Source organism: Rattus norvegicus, chromosome 20 (assembly GCF_021556685.1).
Source record: "Rattus norvegicus strain SHRSP/BbbUtx chromosome 20, alternate assembly SHRSP_T2T, whole genome shotgun sequence".
Classification (NCBI taxonomy): domain Eukaryota; kingdom Metazoa; phylum Chordata; class Mammalia; order Rodentia; family Muridae; genus Rattus; species Rattus norvegicus.
Genome location: NC_141553.1, coordinates 55,736,426 through 55,749,464, shown reverse-complemented (window position 1 = coordinate 55,749,464; position 13,039 = coordinate 55,736,426). Strand labels below are relative to the sequence as shown.

Sequence of the window (13,039 nt, the reverse complement as noted above, 5' to 3'; positions counted from 1 at the left end):
ATTGTGCTCAGAACAAAAAAATTAACAATCAGAACTCACAGATGATCTGATTTATGTGTTGAAGACAGAATAGCGAAAACGTGTGTATAGACCTAGAAGAAGAGAAATAAACAGCATTTTCTAATTACCCAATATTTATTAAATGTTGATATAAAGGATTGTTAAGCAGTCACATGCCTATGGATGTAGTATGACCAATGGACTCTAGCACCTTCCTCTTCTTCTTTCTTGAAAATATGGATGCAACCTGAAATTGTAAGAGAAAGGACTCTTTCTAACCTAAATTGCTTTTCCAGCGTTTCTATCACAGCAAAAGGAAGTAAACTAGAGCAGACACTTTTAGTCAACCTAATTGAGTCCCTGTCAGACAACAATATATTGAGTCACACTTGACTAGGGTTTCATTGCCGGTATGAAGTTATCTGCCTGACAGTAATTCTTAATATTAGTATATAGTAGTATATGTTACTGTATATTTTAATATATGTTACTATGTATTACTATAGTATACAGTATACTATATATATATATTTATATATAGCATAGTATTCTATAGTATTCTGTATTCTAGAAATGTGGCAGAGTGTGATTGTTATTCCGAGCTCCCAAAGACCTTTCTTTTACTGCTAAAGCAAATGTTTTGGCAGAACTTATATCATATATTTATTCTTAGAAATGTGATTACACACTTACTATATACAAGACAGCAATATATATCTATGCCTATCAAGCAGAATACTAGTTTACTGTGTATCTTTTCCATAATTTCTAAATTTGATATTAAACCACTGGTCTTAACAAATATTTAGCTATGAATTCATTGAATAATACCTTCAGGGATACACTTCACTTTATAGAAATAAAGTTTCAATGATAACGCTCTCCTGCTCTTCCCTTTGCACACCCTATTGTGTTCTCTTGAACAGCATATGCCGATACCGTTTAGGCCTATCACACATGCAGAAAAGTTTCAACATTGTACTTTTTAAACAGGCTCCTGATTTGGGATCCTGTCCACCTTGAAGAGATTACCAGTCTTCTGGCGATCACCAACACTCTCTGATGACACCTGCTATACACCATGTGCCAGAAACTATGCAAACTACTTTAATGTATTACCTCATGCAGCCCATGTGGTCCACACAGCTGCTGGTAAAGAACTCTTTTTCAGCGTGGGACAAAGGGTTGGCAACAGAGCACACACAATGGCAGCTGCAGAGTTATTGGAGAATTCTTTCACAATCGGTTCCTGATTGGTTCTGAGTGCAGTTCTCATCATTCACTTCAGTTATCAGGTGTCCTGTACTAGCACGGTGAAGGTCAGGGGCCTGGGTATGGTGTGCCAGCTGAGAGGACCAGCTTACCCTTCCTGTATGCGCCTTCTGTTATCAGAGAGGTGCCTGTTTCTCAGTCCCGTTTCAAATGCTGCCAACGGTGCACAGAAGAATCCAGTGCCAATATCCTTCTCTTTGCCCATCACAATTAATATCCGCATCTTCTAGTTGAAAAATGAACACATACAATTACTTTTTAACTGCGACTATTGAGTTTTAAAGTAATTGTTTTTCACCCAGTGAAAATCATTGGTTTGAATGGCTTTTTAAAAAAATTTTTCCTTAAAAAATAAGGAAACGAGGCAAAAAGTTTTATTCTAAGTTTTGATTATTTGTTTCCGATAAGAAGCCGAGTCAATGAAAGAATTAGAATCCGTAGACTTATCTTCCATTTACTGGGCCAAGCAGCTCTTTGTGCTGTGCATTGTACCTCAGATGGGAGTTCAGAAATGAGCAAAATCTGAAACGTAGGAGTTCCAGAATGGATCTGCCACCTGCCAGCTTGCTTCAGATCTCAGAGGGGACCTGCCTACACTTATTTAATGGAAAGATAAATGTGTTCACAGAACTGTTACTATAAATTCATTTGGAACTGGGACAGAGGCTGCACTCGAATTCCTCCCAGGCTGGAGTTACTGGCAGATTTGGTTCAAGGTACCTTTGGGAGGTCATGTATTCTAGAGACGTGGCAGAGTGTGATTGTTATTCCGAGCTCCCCAAGACCTTTCTTTTACTGCTAAAGCAAATGTTTTGGCAGAATTTATATTATGTATTTATTCTTAGAAATGAGATTACACACTTACTATATACAAGGCAGCATATTGTGGCTCAACAATGTTAGTGTGGTGAGTGTGATCCAACAAGTAAACTAAAAACAATAGAGTAATTTAAGTGTGCCCTATAGAACATTCGTTAAATTGTAAAATTTTAGTCCAAACCAAGAGCGTTAATGGAAAACACACACATACACACACAGACACACACACACAGCCATTCTTACCAAATTCTTAGTTTTAATAATTATAAAGAATACTTAAGAAATAGCACTACACCACCCTTTTGTTGATGATGTTGACACTTGTTTATTTATTTGATACTGGTTTTTAAATAGCCTTGGAACTTATCTTGTAGAACAGGCTGTCCTGGAACTCATACCAGTCTGCCTACCTTCGCCTTTTGAGTGTTGTCATTAAAGGTATATGCTACCTGACCCTGACCTACTTTTTCTCAGTTAAAATTTAATAGGGATGTTCCAAGGCCATTAATTCTAGGGCACAGTTTTATTTAAAAATGCCACAGCCATCAGAAGTTAAAATATTTTGATGAAGTTTTGCTAAAAGGATTCTTTTGTATAATTTAGATCTTTTTCTATGTTTTCTTCAATATATGAATGTTAGAAAGTATTTTGTCTTAACTTCACCATTTATACAAAGCCAATCTGCAGTTTAATTTTTTGGGCGAGATGACCATCTTAGAGTATTTATTTTCAGAATTTTAGAAAAAGATTTAATGTGATTACAACCAGGATAAAAAAAACTTACAGATCAAATGTAGACTTGCCTAGAATTTGCTGCTTAGTAAAGTGGTCTTCCCATGAATAAAATCTGTCTATACAAATATTTCAGATGTTCAAAACGTTCTATATTACGTCTTTTGTCATGACATGTTTGAAGTACGAATGAATATTGACAACATTACGCTTTTTAAACATTTAATGCAGAGTTGGATTTTATTAAAATGTGCAAAAGATAACTCAGAAGATAGAAACTGCTTCCAGGAAGTAGATTTTGGTTTTTCAGCAAAGCGCCACCATTTATTGTCCTGAATACAGAATAATTGAAGCTTTGAAACTTAATTGCTCAATGGAGATCTAAGGGTTCCTTACCCCTCATTTTATCACTTGAAGAAAAAGGAAAAATAAAATGATCTCATATTGATGTGCTTTGCAAGGGTATATTATGATCGTTCCAAGACACTCACGTTGAAAGGTTATCTAAGGTGAATTGAGATATTTTAAATCACATTGCACTTTTTTCCTTTTTATTCTTGGCTTAACGTTCCCAACTGCAATTTCTCTTCCATCTACTCTTCTCAGTCCTCCTCCAACCTCCTCCCTCCCCAAGATCTACTTCTCTGGTTCCCTTTGTGGGGGTTAGGGGAGCAGGGGAGGGGAAACAGGCCTCTCAGGGATATCAATTAAACATAGCATAACAATTAAAATAAGACTAGGTAAAACACCTCATATCAAGACTGGATGAGGCAAACCAATACAATGAGAACAGTCCTAAAATAGGCAATAGATTCAAAGACAATCCCACTCCCACTGTTAGGAGTTCCAGAAAAATACCAACCTACAGAGCCATAGCTTGTATGCAGCAGGTCCATAATTGTTGCTTCCATCTCTGTGATCTCCTGTGAGTCCTGCTTGGTTGATTCTTGGGCTGTGTTCTCATAGTGATTTGACCTGCTAGCTTTCCCCACTTTTCCTCTGCAGTTCCACTTGTTCTTCCTGGTGTTCATCCTACCGTAAGGACATTTTTCCCAACAATGCTGAGGGCAATTTTGTTCATAATAGCCAGGAAATGGAAACAACCTAGATGTCTCTCAACAGAAAAATAGATAGAGGAAATGCAGTATATTTGTACAATGGAGTATTACTCAGATGTTAAAAACAAAGACATCATGAAATTTCCAAACAAATGGATGGAACTAAAAAAAAATCATTGAGTGAAGTAACCCAGATCCAGAAAACCCACTTATAAAAAGGACATTAACAGGTTAGTAAAAGATAATCACCCTACAATTCACAGACATAGATTGGTGCCTAGACCAATTGTCGTATTGCACAATTTTATAGGGTTCAAAGACATATTTTTGACTTATAGATATTCTTTGTATTTTGAGTAATTTAAATTGGAAATAATTTTAAAACTCCAAAGTCCACTTTAGTCTAAGGTAGGCACTAAGGCTAGTTCCCATTCTGGTTGATAGATGCTTGAACTATCAGTGATCCATGGGCTTCTTCTCTTACCTATTGGGCTTAGTATTTAACTTCCTAATGTCTACCTCTTCTGAAATGGAGAGTATTCTAACTATACTTCTTCTGGTATGAATCCCAAAGCGAACAGTTGTTTTACCTTTCAAATAAACATTACCCCCATACATGTACACATGTGTGTGGTTTTACTTAAACGTTCAGGGCACAAATCTGGATTTTTCTAACTGAACCATCTGGATTTAGTAAGTAAATAGTTTAGCAACAAAGTAGTTTATATGTTCAATGGTAGTATAATTTTAAAAGTTATATTTTTTAACTTGGAGGTACTCTTTAGGGTTGATATGACATATAATGAAAATTAAATTAGGAGCAAAACCATAAATAATTTCAATTCTATGTCAGAGAGTTAATTTCAAAGAGTAACAGAGTCATAAGTGTTTAGTTTTCATCGGAACTCCCAAATATGAGTGATGGCTGGATCAAATCATGGCTCTATTTTTAACCTTTCTGCAACTCTCACAGGCAAATTTAAATGTCATCAACAGTGGCTAAGATCGTTACTTTCTCATGGTCTTTGCCAGAGCCTTTTATATTTTGTTTTTGGGGGTTATTTACTCTTCCTGTAAATGGTGGCATGCCATTGTCACTGTGATTTCTGTTCCTCAGATAATTAAGGAAATTCAAAAATGTTTGAGGTACCTGTTGAGGACTCATTTGAATTCGAGTAGATCTACAGTTCTTTTACAGATGAGTACTTAGCTCTAGCACCAAGCTTTAAACAATGTTGCTAGCTGCTAGCTACCTCCCCACCACACACACACACACACACACACACACACACACACACACACCACCACCACAACAACAACACACACATACACACACACGTGCACACACACACCACCACCACCACCATACACACACACACACCACCACAACAACAACACACACATACACACATGTGCACACACATACCACCACCACCACCACCACCACCATATACACACCCACAAACACACACACACACACACACACACACACACACACACACACACAAAGGGTTTGGTTGTACCCATACATTTCCTCTCAGATGCATAGCTGGCTATTATCTTCTTCCTATCTATAGGGCATTGTTTACATTGCTGTAAGGAACTGTTATTTTGTTAGTGTTCTTCAATGAGCATTTTTCTTTAGTTTTATATCATTTCATTTATGGATTTGCACTTTTGTCTCTTCTTTAATGTTATTCACTCAAATGGAATTATCATTACTGCTTATTTTAGGAGTTTAATGTTGTAACCAGTCAGGGGATGGCTTCCATTTCCACCTTATGAATGGGTAGTTTGCTAGCAACATTTGTTGAAATGTTTGTCCTTTCTTCATTGCCTATCATTCCACCTTAGTCAAAACTCAGTGAGAGAAGATGTACCTAACCCTCAGGAGATTTAAGGCCTAATAGGGTAGGAGGTGTGGTGGGAACATCCTCTTGGAGACAGGGGTGAGTGGTGGGGAGGGAGGTAAGGAGGGGGTATGGGATGAGAAGTGGTAGGGTTGGGCAGACCTAGAGGAGGATGAAGCCTGGACTCTTAAAAAGGGATTAAAGAGTAAAAGAAGAAAAAATCTCAGTTGACTGCAAATGTCTGACTTTCCTCCTCTATTTCATCCCCATTTCTGTGTATGGCTATTTTTGATAATTGTGTCATGCTATTTTTATACTGCATTTTGTATTCAAGTTGTTTAAAACCTCATACTATATTCTTTTGACCCAATATTGTTTGGTCATTCAGGATCTTTCATAGTTCCATACACATTTTAGTTTTTACTTGTTTCATGCTGTGAAGAAAGGCATTGCTACTTTGATAACTCTTCTAATCTATGGAAAAAGGTGTGCTTCCATTCATTTATTTCTTTTTTTAACATATTCCAGCGTGTTATAGATATATTGTAGAAGTTTTTCCCGATTGCTTAAATATAATTGTATGTATTTTATTTTATTTTTGTGGCTGTTTTAAGTAGGACTGCTTTGCTGAATCCTAGACAGATATAACTCACTATTGCTATATCACAATGCAATTTATTTTGACGTTGATTTTATACCCCGCTGCTCTGCTGAATTAGTTTATTAATTCTAATAGTGTTTTAATGATGTGTTTGGTGTTTCTATATAGAAGGCTATGTCATCTGTAAATACTGACAATTTTACTTTTTTTTTCTTTCCAATTTATATGCCATTTATTTCATTGCCTTGCATAATTGCTGTGGGTATTACCTCTAGTATCATCTTGGATAAAAGGAACAAAAGGGGCCATCCTTGTCTTCCTGCTCCTAAGGCATCACCATCAGTTTTCCAGCATTCAGTCTGTTGAGAGCTGTTATCATGCTATAAATAGACATTGTTTCTTTCAACTCTGTTATTCCTAAGATAAATAACTTAGCAATCTGATCATAAATGATGTTAAATTTTATCATAACTCACTCATAAGTGAGTTCTCTGTTACGATGATCGTGACTTTACTCATTCATCTGTTGGTGTCTATATAAAGGTATTCTGTTTGTTGAACAGTGCACACTCAACCACCCTTACAAATACTTGAAACCACGATCTTGGTTATATTGTGTATGTGTGTCAGTGTATATGTGTGTGTACGTGTGTGTGTGTGTGTGTGTGTGTGTGTGTGTGTTATGTGCATGTTCTTGCACATGCCTGCTTGTATATGCAGAGGTCAATGAACTCATCTTTAATAATATTTCAGTGTAGTGTCTACACTAAAAAAATAATTACTAATATTTTCTTGAGGATTTCTTTGTCTATGTTCATCAGTCATCTTAGTTTGCAACTTTTGATGTTTAATAACCCTGTCTTGTTTTAATATCAAGGTAGTTTTCACTTCAGAATAGGATTCTGGAAGGCTTTTGTTCTCCTCTTGAATTTATGGTAAAATTAACAGTTGAAGACATTTTGTTCTGAGATTTTTTTTTTATTCTTTAATCTCCTTTTACAGTCCAGTCTTTATCTGTCCCATCTGCCCTCTGACTGTTCTTCATCCCATACCTCCTCCCCAGTCTCCAAAAGGATGCACCATACATGCATCCCCCAGGCCTTTTCAATCCTTGGGGCCTCAAGTCTCTCAAGGGTTAGTTGCATCTTCTCTCATTGAGGCCAGACCAGACAGTCCTCTGCTATATGTGTGTCAGGGGTCTCATATCAGCTGATGTATGCTGCCTGGTTGCTAGCTCAGTGTCTGAGAGATTTCCGAGATCCAAGTTAGTTGAGACTTCCCATAGGGTTGCCTTCCTACTCAGTGTTTTCCAGCTGTTCTCTGATTCAACCACAGGTGTCCCTGGCTTCTGTTCATTGGTTGGATATAAGTGTCTGCATCTGACTCAACTACTTATTGCACATCTGGGAAAGCAGCCATGCTAGGCTTCTGTCTGTAAGCATACCATACCTCAGTGATAGTGTCAGGCCTTAGAGCCTCTCCTCGAGCTGTATCCCAATTTGGGCCTGTCATTGGACCTCCTCTTACTCAATCTCTTCTCCATTTTGTCCCTGCATTTCTTTTAGACAGGAACAATTCTGAGTCAGAGTTTTTGACTATGGGATGACAACCTTATCCCTCTACCTGATGTCTTGTCTTTCAACTGAGGGTGGACTCTACAAGTTCCCTCTCCCCACTGTTTGGGCATTTCATCTAAAGTCCCTCCCTTTGAGTCCTGAGCATTTCTTACCTCACAGGTCTCTGGTACATTCTAGACGGTCGCTCCACCTCCTACCTCCAGAGGTTGCCTGTTGCCATTCTTTCTGCTGGCCCTCAGGGCTTCAATCCTGCCCCCACTCGGGCAAATACCTGATCATGTTTCTCCCTTCCCCTCCCTGTCCCCTCTCCCATTCAGGTCCCTTCCTCCCTCTTCTCTGCCTCCTATGATTTCTTTCTGCTCTCTTCCAATGGAATTTAGGCATCCTCTCTTGGGCCCTTCAGCTTGTTAACCTTCTTGAGTTCTATGGATTGTATCCTGGGTATTCTGTATTTTTTGGCTCATATCCAATTATTAGCGATTATGTATCATGCATATCATTTTGGGTATGAGTTACCTCACTCAAAATGATATTTTCTAGTTCCATCTATTTGCCTGCAAAACACATGATGTCCTGGTTCTCAATAGCTGAGTAGTAGCCATTGTGTAAATAGACCATACAAATTCATATGCTGACAAAACAGTCATCTTTCCAGTTCCTTATCATTCGATATTGTTAAGATGCCCAAGCCTAAGTTACCATCTTTATCAGCCATCTTACTTCTGTGGTGTCAGTAAAGCTGTGGTTTTATTTAAGCCTTCTCTCTCTCTTTTATAATTATTCAACATAAAGCCTCTTAGTTTTATTTTTTAAATGGTTTCTTTTTAAGTGTGATATAAATCAGTTTATAAATCAGCATTTTTGTCTTTGATTAGAAAATGACAGAAATGACCAAGAAAATATTAGTTCCAACAGGATTTGCTCAGCCATCTATTTCAATATTTCCAGAAAAATGAGTAGTACTAAAAAAACCAAGAAAGGATGTTTGATAAGGTAATATGGAAAGAGGAATGGATAAAGAGCTCCACTCATTGCATATCCATTCTAGAAACTAACATGAGCCTTAAGTTCAACTATAGAAGGCAGTGCAAAATAACCCTATTAAAAAATGGGGCTCAGAGCTAAACAAAGAATTCACAGCTGAGGAATGCCGAATGGCGGAGAAACACCTAAAGAAATGTTCAACATCTTTAGTCATAAGGGAAATGCAAATCAAAACAACCCTGAGATTTCATCTCACACCAGTGAGAATGGCTAAGATCAAAAACTCAGGGGACAACAGATGCTGGCGAGGATGTGGAGAAAGAGGAACACTCCTCCATTGTTGGTGGGATTGCAAACTGGTACAACCATTCTGGAAATCAGTCTGGAGGTTCCTCAGAAAATTGGACATTGAACTGCCTGAGGATCCAGCTATACCTCTCTTGGGCATATACCCAAAAGATGCCCCAACATATAAAAAAGACACGTGCTCCACTATGTTCATTGCAGCCTTATTTATAATAGCCAGAAGCTGGAAAGAACCCAGATGCCCTTCAACAGAGGAATGGATCCAGAAAATGTGGTACATCTACACAATGGAATATTACTCAGCTATCAAAAACAACGACTTTATGAAATTCGTAGGCAAATGGCTGGAACTGGAAAATATCATCCTGAGTGAGCTAACCCAAACACAGAAAGACATACATGGTATGCACTCACTGATAAGTGGCTATTAGCCCAAATGCTTGAATTACCCTAAATGCCTAGAACAAATGAAACTCAAGACAGATGATCAAAATGTGAATGGTTCACTCCTTCTTTAAAAGGGGAACAAGAATACCCTTGGCAGGGAAGAGAGAGGCAAAGATTAAAACAGAGACTGAAGGAACTCCCATTCAGAGTCTGCCCCACATGTGGCCCATGCATATACAGCCATCCAATTAGACAAGATGGATGAAGCAAAGAAGTGCAGACCGACAGGAGCCGGATGTAGATCTCTCCTGAGAGACACAGCCAGAATACAGCAAATACAGAGGCGAATGCCAACAGCAAACCACTGAACTGAGAATAGGACCCCCGTTGAAGGAATCAGAGAAAGAACTGGAAGATCTTGAAGGGGCTCGAGACCCCATATGTATAACAATGCTAAGCAACCAGAGCTTCCAGGGACTAAGCCACTATCTAAAGACTATACATGGACTGACCCTGGACTCTGACCTTATAGGTAGCAATGAATATCCTAGTAAGAGCACCAGTGGAAGGGGAAGCCCTGGGTCCTGCTAAGACTGAACCCCCAGTGAACTAGACTGTTGGGGGGAGGGGGACAATGGGGGGAGGGTGGGGAGGGGAACACCGATAAGAAAGGGGAGGGGGGAGGGGGATGTTTGCCCGGAAACTGGGAAAGGGAATAACACTCGAAATGTATATAAGAAATACTCAAGTTAATAATAAAAAAAAAGAAGGCAGTGCAAAAAGGGTTCATAGTATATGTGATATGTTATTATTACATATACATGATATATGTCATATATAAATATATTATCTATCATCTATCTATCTATCTATCTATCTATCTATCTATCTATCTTCACATTCCTGATCAATGTGTTATTTCTATCTAGGAATGATTAATATTTTTCTAATTTTGTTACTATAAAATGGTCTAAAGAAGCTGTTATTGGTGCCATTTCTTAAGAGATTTGATATGGTCCCCCATTAACAGGTCATTTCTACCATAGACCATAGTTTGGCTATTATATACAATTCTCATTTAGGAGGCAGTTGGAGCTGTAAGATTCTCATCTAATGCAAAGTGATTGGAGCTAAAGAAAATAGTTCTTATTTTGCTTATTTCAGGCACATCTACACAAGGTACATTTGGTAGTCAGATACTATTTGAGTAATTATCACGCAGTATGAAAGCTAATTGAAACAAAACCAAAGTGAAGGGAGAAAGAGCAGTCTATCATCCAGCATTTGGTTATTGTTTGGGCCCATATAAAGAAGCAATGCTTTCTAGAAAAAGCCAGTTATCATTTCTAGGTCTATGTGTTGCTTATTTTTACTTTAATGTTCATTTTGCCTTTCTTCCTATTGATACAAAGTTTTGTTGGTTGCCATATGTCTATTTCCTTGATGTACAGTACTATGTTGTTTACACAAATACTTTGTTTTTACAATATAGATACTAATTTCTCTAAATAATCCTTAAAGTACTCAATTGCATTTTCTTTGTTTCTAGTTTGTTTTAAGCAATGTTTGTTTGTTTGCTTGTTTGTTTTTCCATTCCCCTCCCCTTCTTCTGTAAGGGTGTTCCCCCCCCAACCACACCCCCTTCCCGCCCCCCCCCCGACATTCCCCTGCACTAGGGGTCCAGCCTTGGCAGGACTATGGGGTTCTCTTCCCATTCGTACCCAACAAGGCTATCCTTTGCTACATATGCAGCTGGAGCCATGAGTCAGTCCATGTATGATCTTTGGGTGGTGGTTTAATCCCTGTGAGTTCTGGTTGGTTGGCATTGTTCTAATGGGGTTGCAAGCCCCTTCAGCTCCTTCAATCCTTTCTCTAATTCATTTTAAGAAAATTTTATACCCTTTTTATATTTAGCACAATCCACTATTTGTTCAAAATGAATTAATTCCCCTTTCTTTGTATGGTTTCCAAATTTCTTTTGTTTTAAACTTCTAGTTTTATTATATTAGAGCCAATAAAAATAATTAATAGAATTCCAGTTTTAAGATACTATTAAAATTAATGGTAATAGTTTCGTTTTTATTTGTGATCTTAACTCTTGTTTCAGACTTCGATACTTTAATTTCTTTTCTGATTGCTCTGTCAAAATATTTGGCCAAAGCAACTTAAGGAAGGAATTGTATATTCTGGCTAGTGATTACAGTCTTGAGGTGAACCGGAGCATCCTCATAGAAGCAGGGGGAAGTGAAGGGAAAAGGGAGAGGGGGAAAGAGGAGAACATTTGAAATGTAAATACATAAAAATCCAATAAAACAACAACAACAAAGACAACAACAAAAGTCTTGAGGCTAAAGAGGTAACAGAAATGTCACAGCGTTTCCATGTTCACAGTGAATATGCAAGAGAGAGAATAGTGGACCTCTCTTGTCTTTTCGTTTTTAATTCAGCTCAGTATACTAGCCTGTGGGATGGTCCTACAGATTCAGTATTCAGATTATGTTTTGCTTCCTCAGTTAGAAATGGCCTCCTCCCCCACAAAATGCCCTAAAACCCTCCTCTTAGGAGACCTAATGTAGTCAAATTGACAATATTGACCATCATATCACAAAATAGAATTTGAATTTAAGAAGAAACTCGATTCTTTAAGGTGTTTTTCTGTGGTGATGCTGTGAAACTAGCCTGTCAGAAATACCTTAAAGGTTTCATTTCTGTCTACCTTTCTCAGCAGGTATGATCTAAGATTTCATGATGTTTTAGAAAAAATGCATTTTTCAAATTTGGCAATGATTTCTAGTGCCAGAACTGTCTTATATGTGATACAATCATCAGATATTAACTTAGATCCCAACCAGACAGTGTAATTGTCAGGTTTGTATTTGGTACCCTGTATCAAATTCAATCTTCCAACTACTACCACGCAGCTATCATGGCATGAAAATTAGCCATCTGTTATTTATAAAACAAAGTTTGTAGGTATAAATTTACATTTCTCAAACACATAAAAAGGACAAAATTACTGCTCCTATGCTCTGATATTCCAGTGTGCTGTTTAATCATCTTCTACTTCCTGTGGTAAAACTCAGAGGATCCATTTGAACTGAAAAATAGAGTCTCCTCATTTTGTCTTGTATTGTGGCACACAATATGATCTACAGGGTTCCTATTCAGTTTGGAATTCATTTCACAGCCCACTAATTGCATGAATGAGAAAAGGAAATAGATGCTTTTATTCTAAAGCATGCCAAACAGATGGCTCAAAGATCACTGCTACTAACCCTGCAAGTGTGTCCTGTAGGTGTGCGATCTGGCATGGATCCCAAACACATGGTGAGAGAGTCCTGGTAACAGAACAAATGATAGTCTGTGAACCTCTTGTTTGTTATGATTTTTATAACCATTATTTTTATCATTGACTCACAAAGGGGCTGGTCACTTTGATCAGGTGCAGAGCAG

General features: G+C 37.8%; 1 protein-coding gene across 4 annotated transcripts in view; it reads left to right on the top strand.

Moving 5' to 3' along the window:
• Grik2 (glutamate ionotropic receptor kainate type subunit 2) overlaps nt 1-13,039 on the top strand; it is a 698,850-nt gene that overhangs the window by 390,658 nt on the left and 295,153 nt on the right.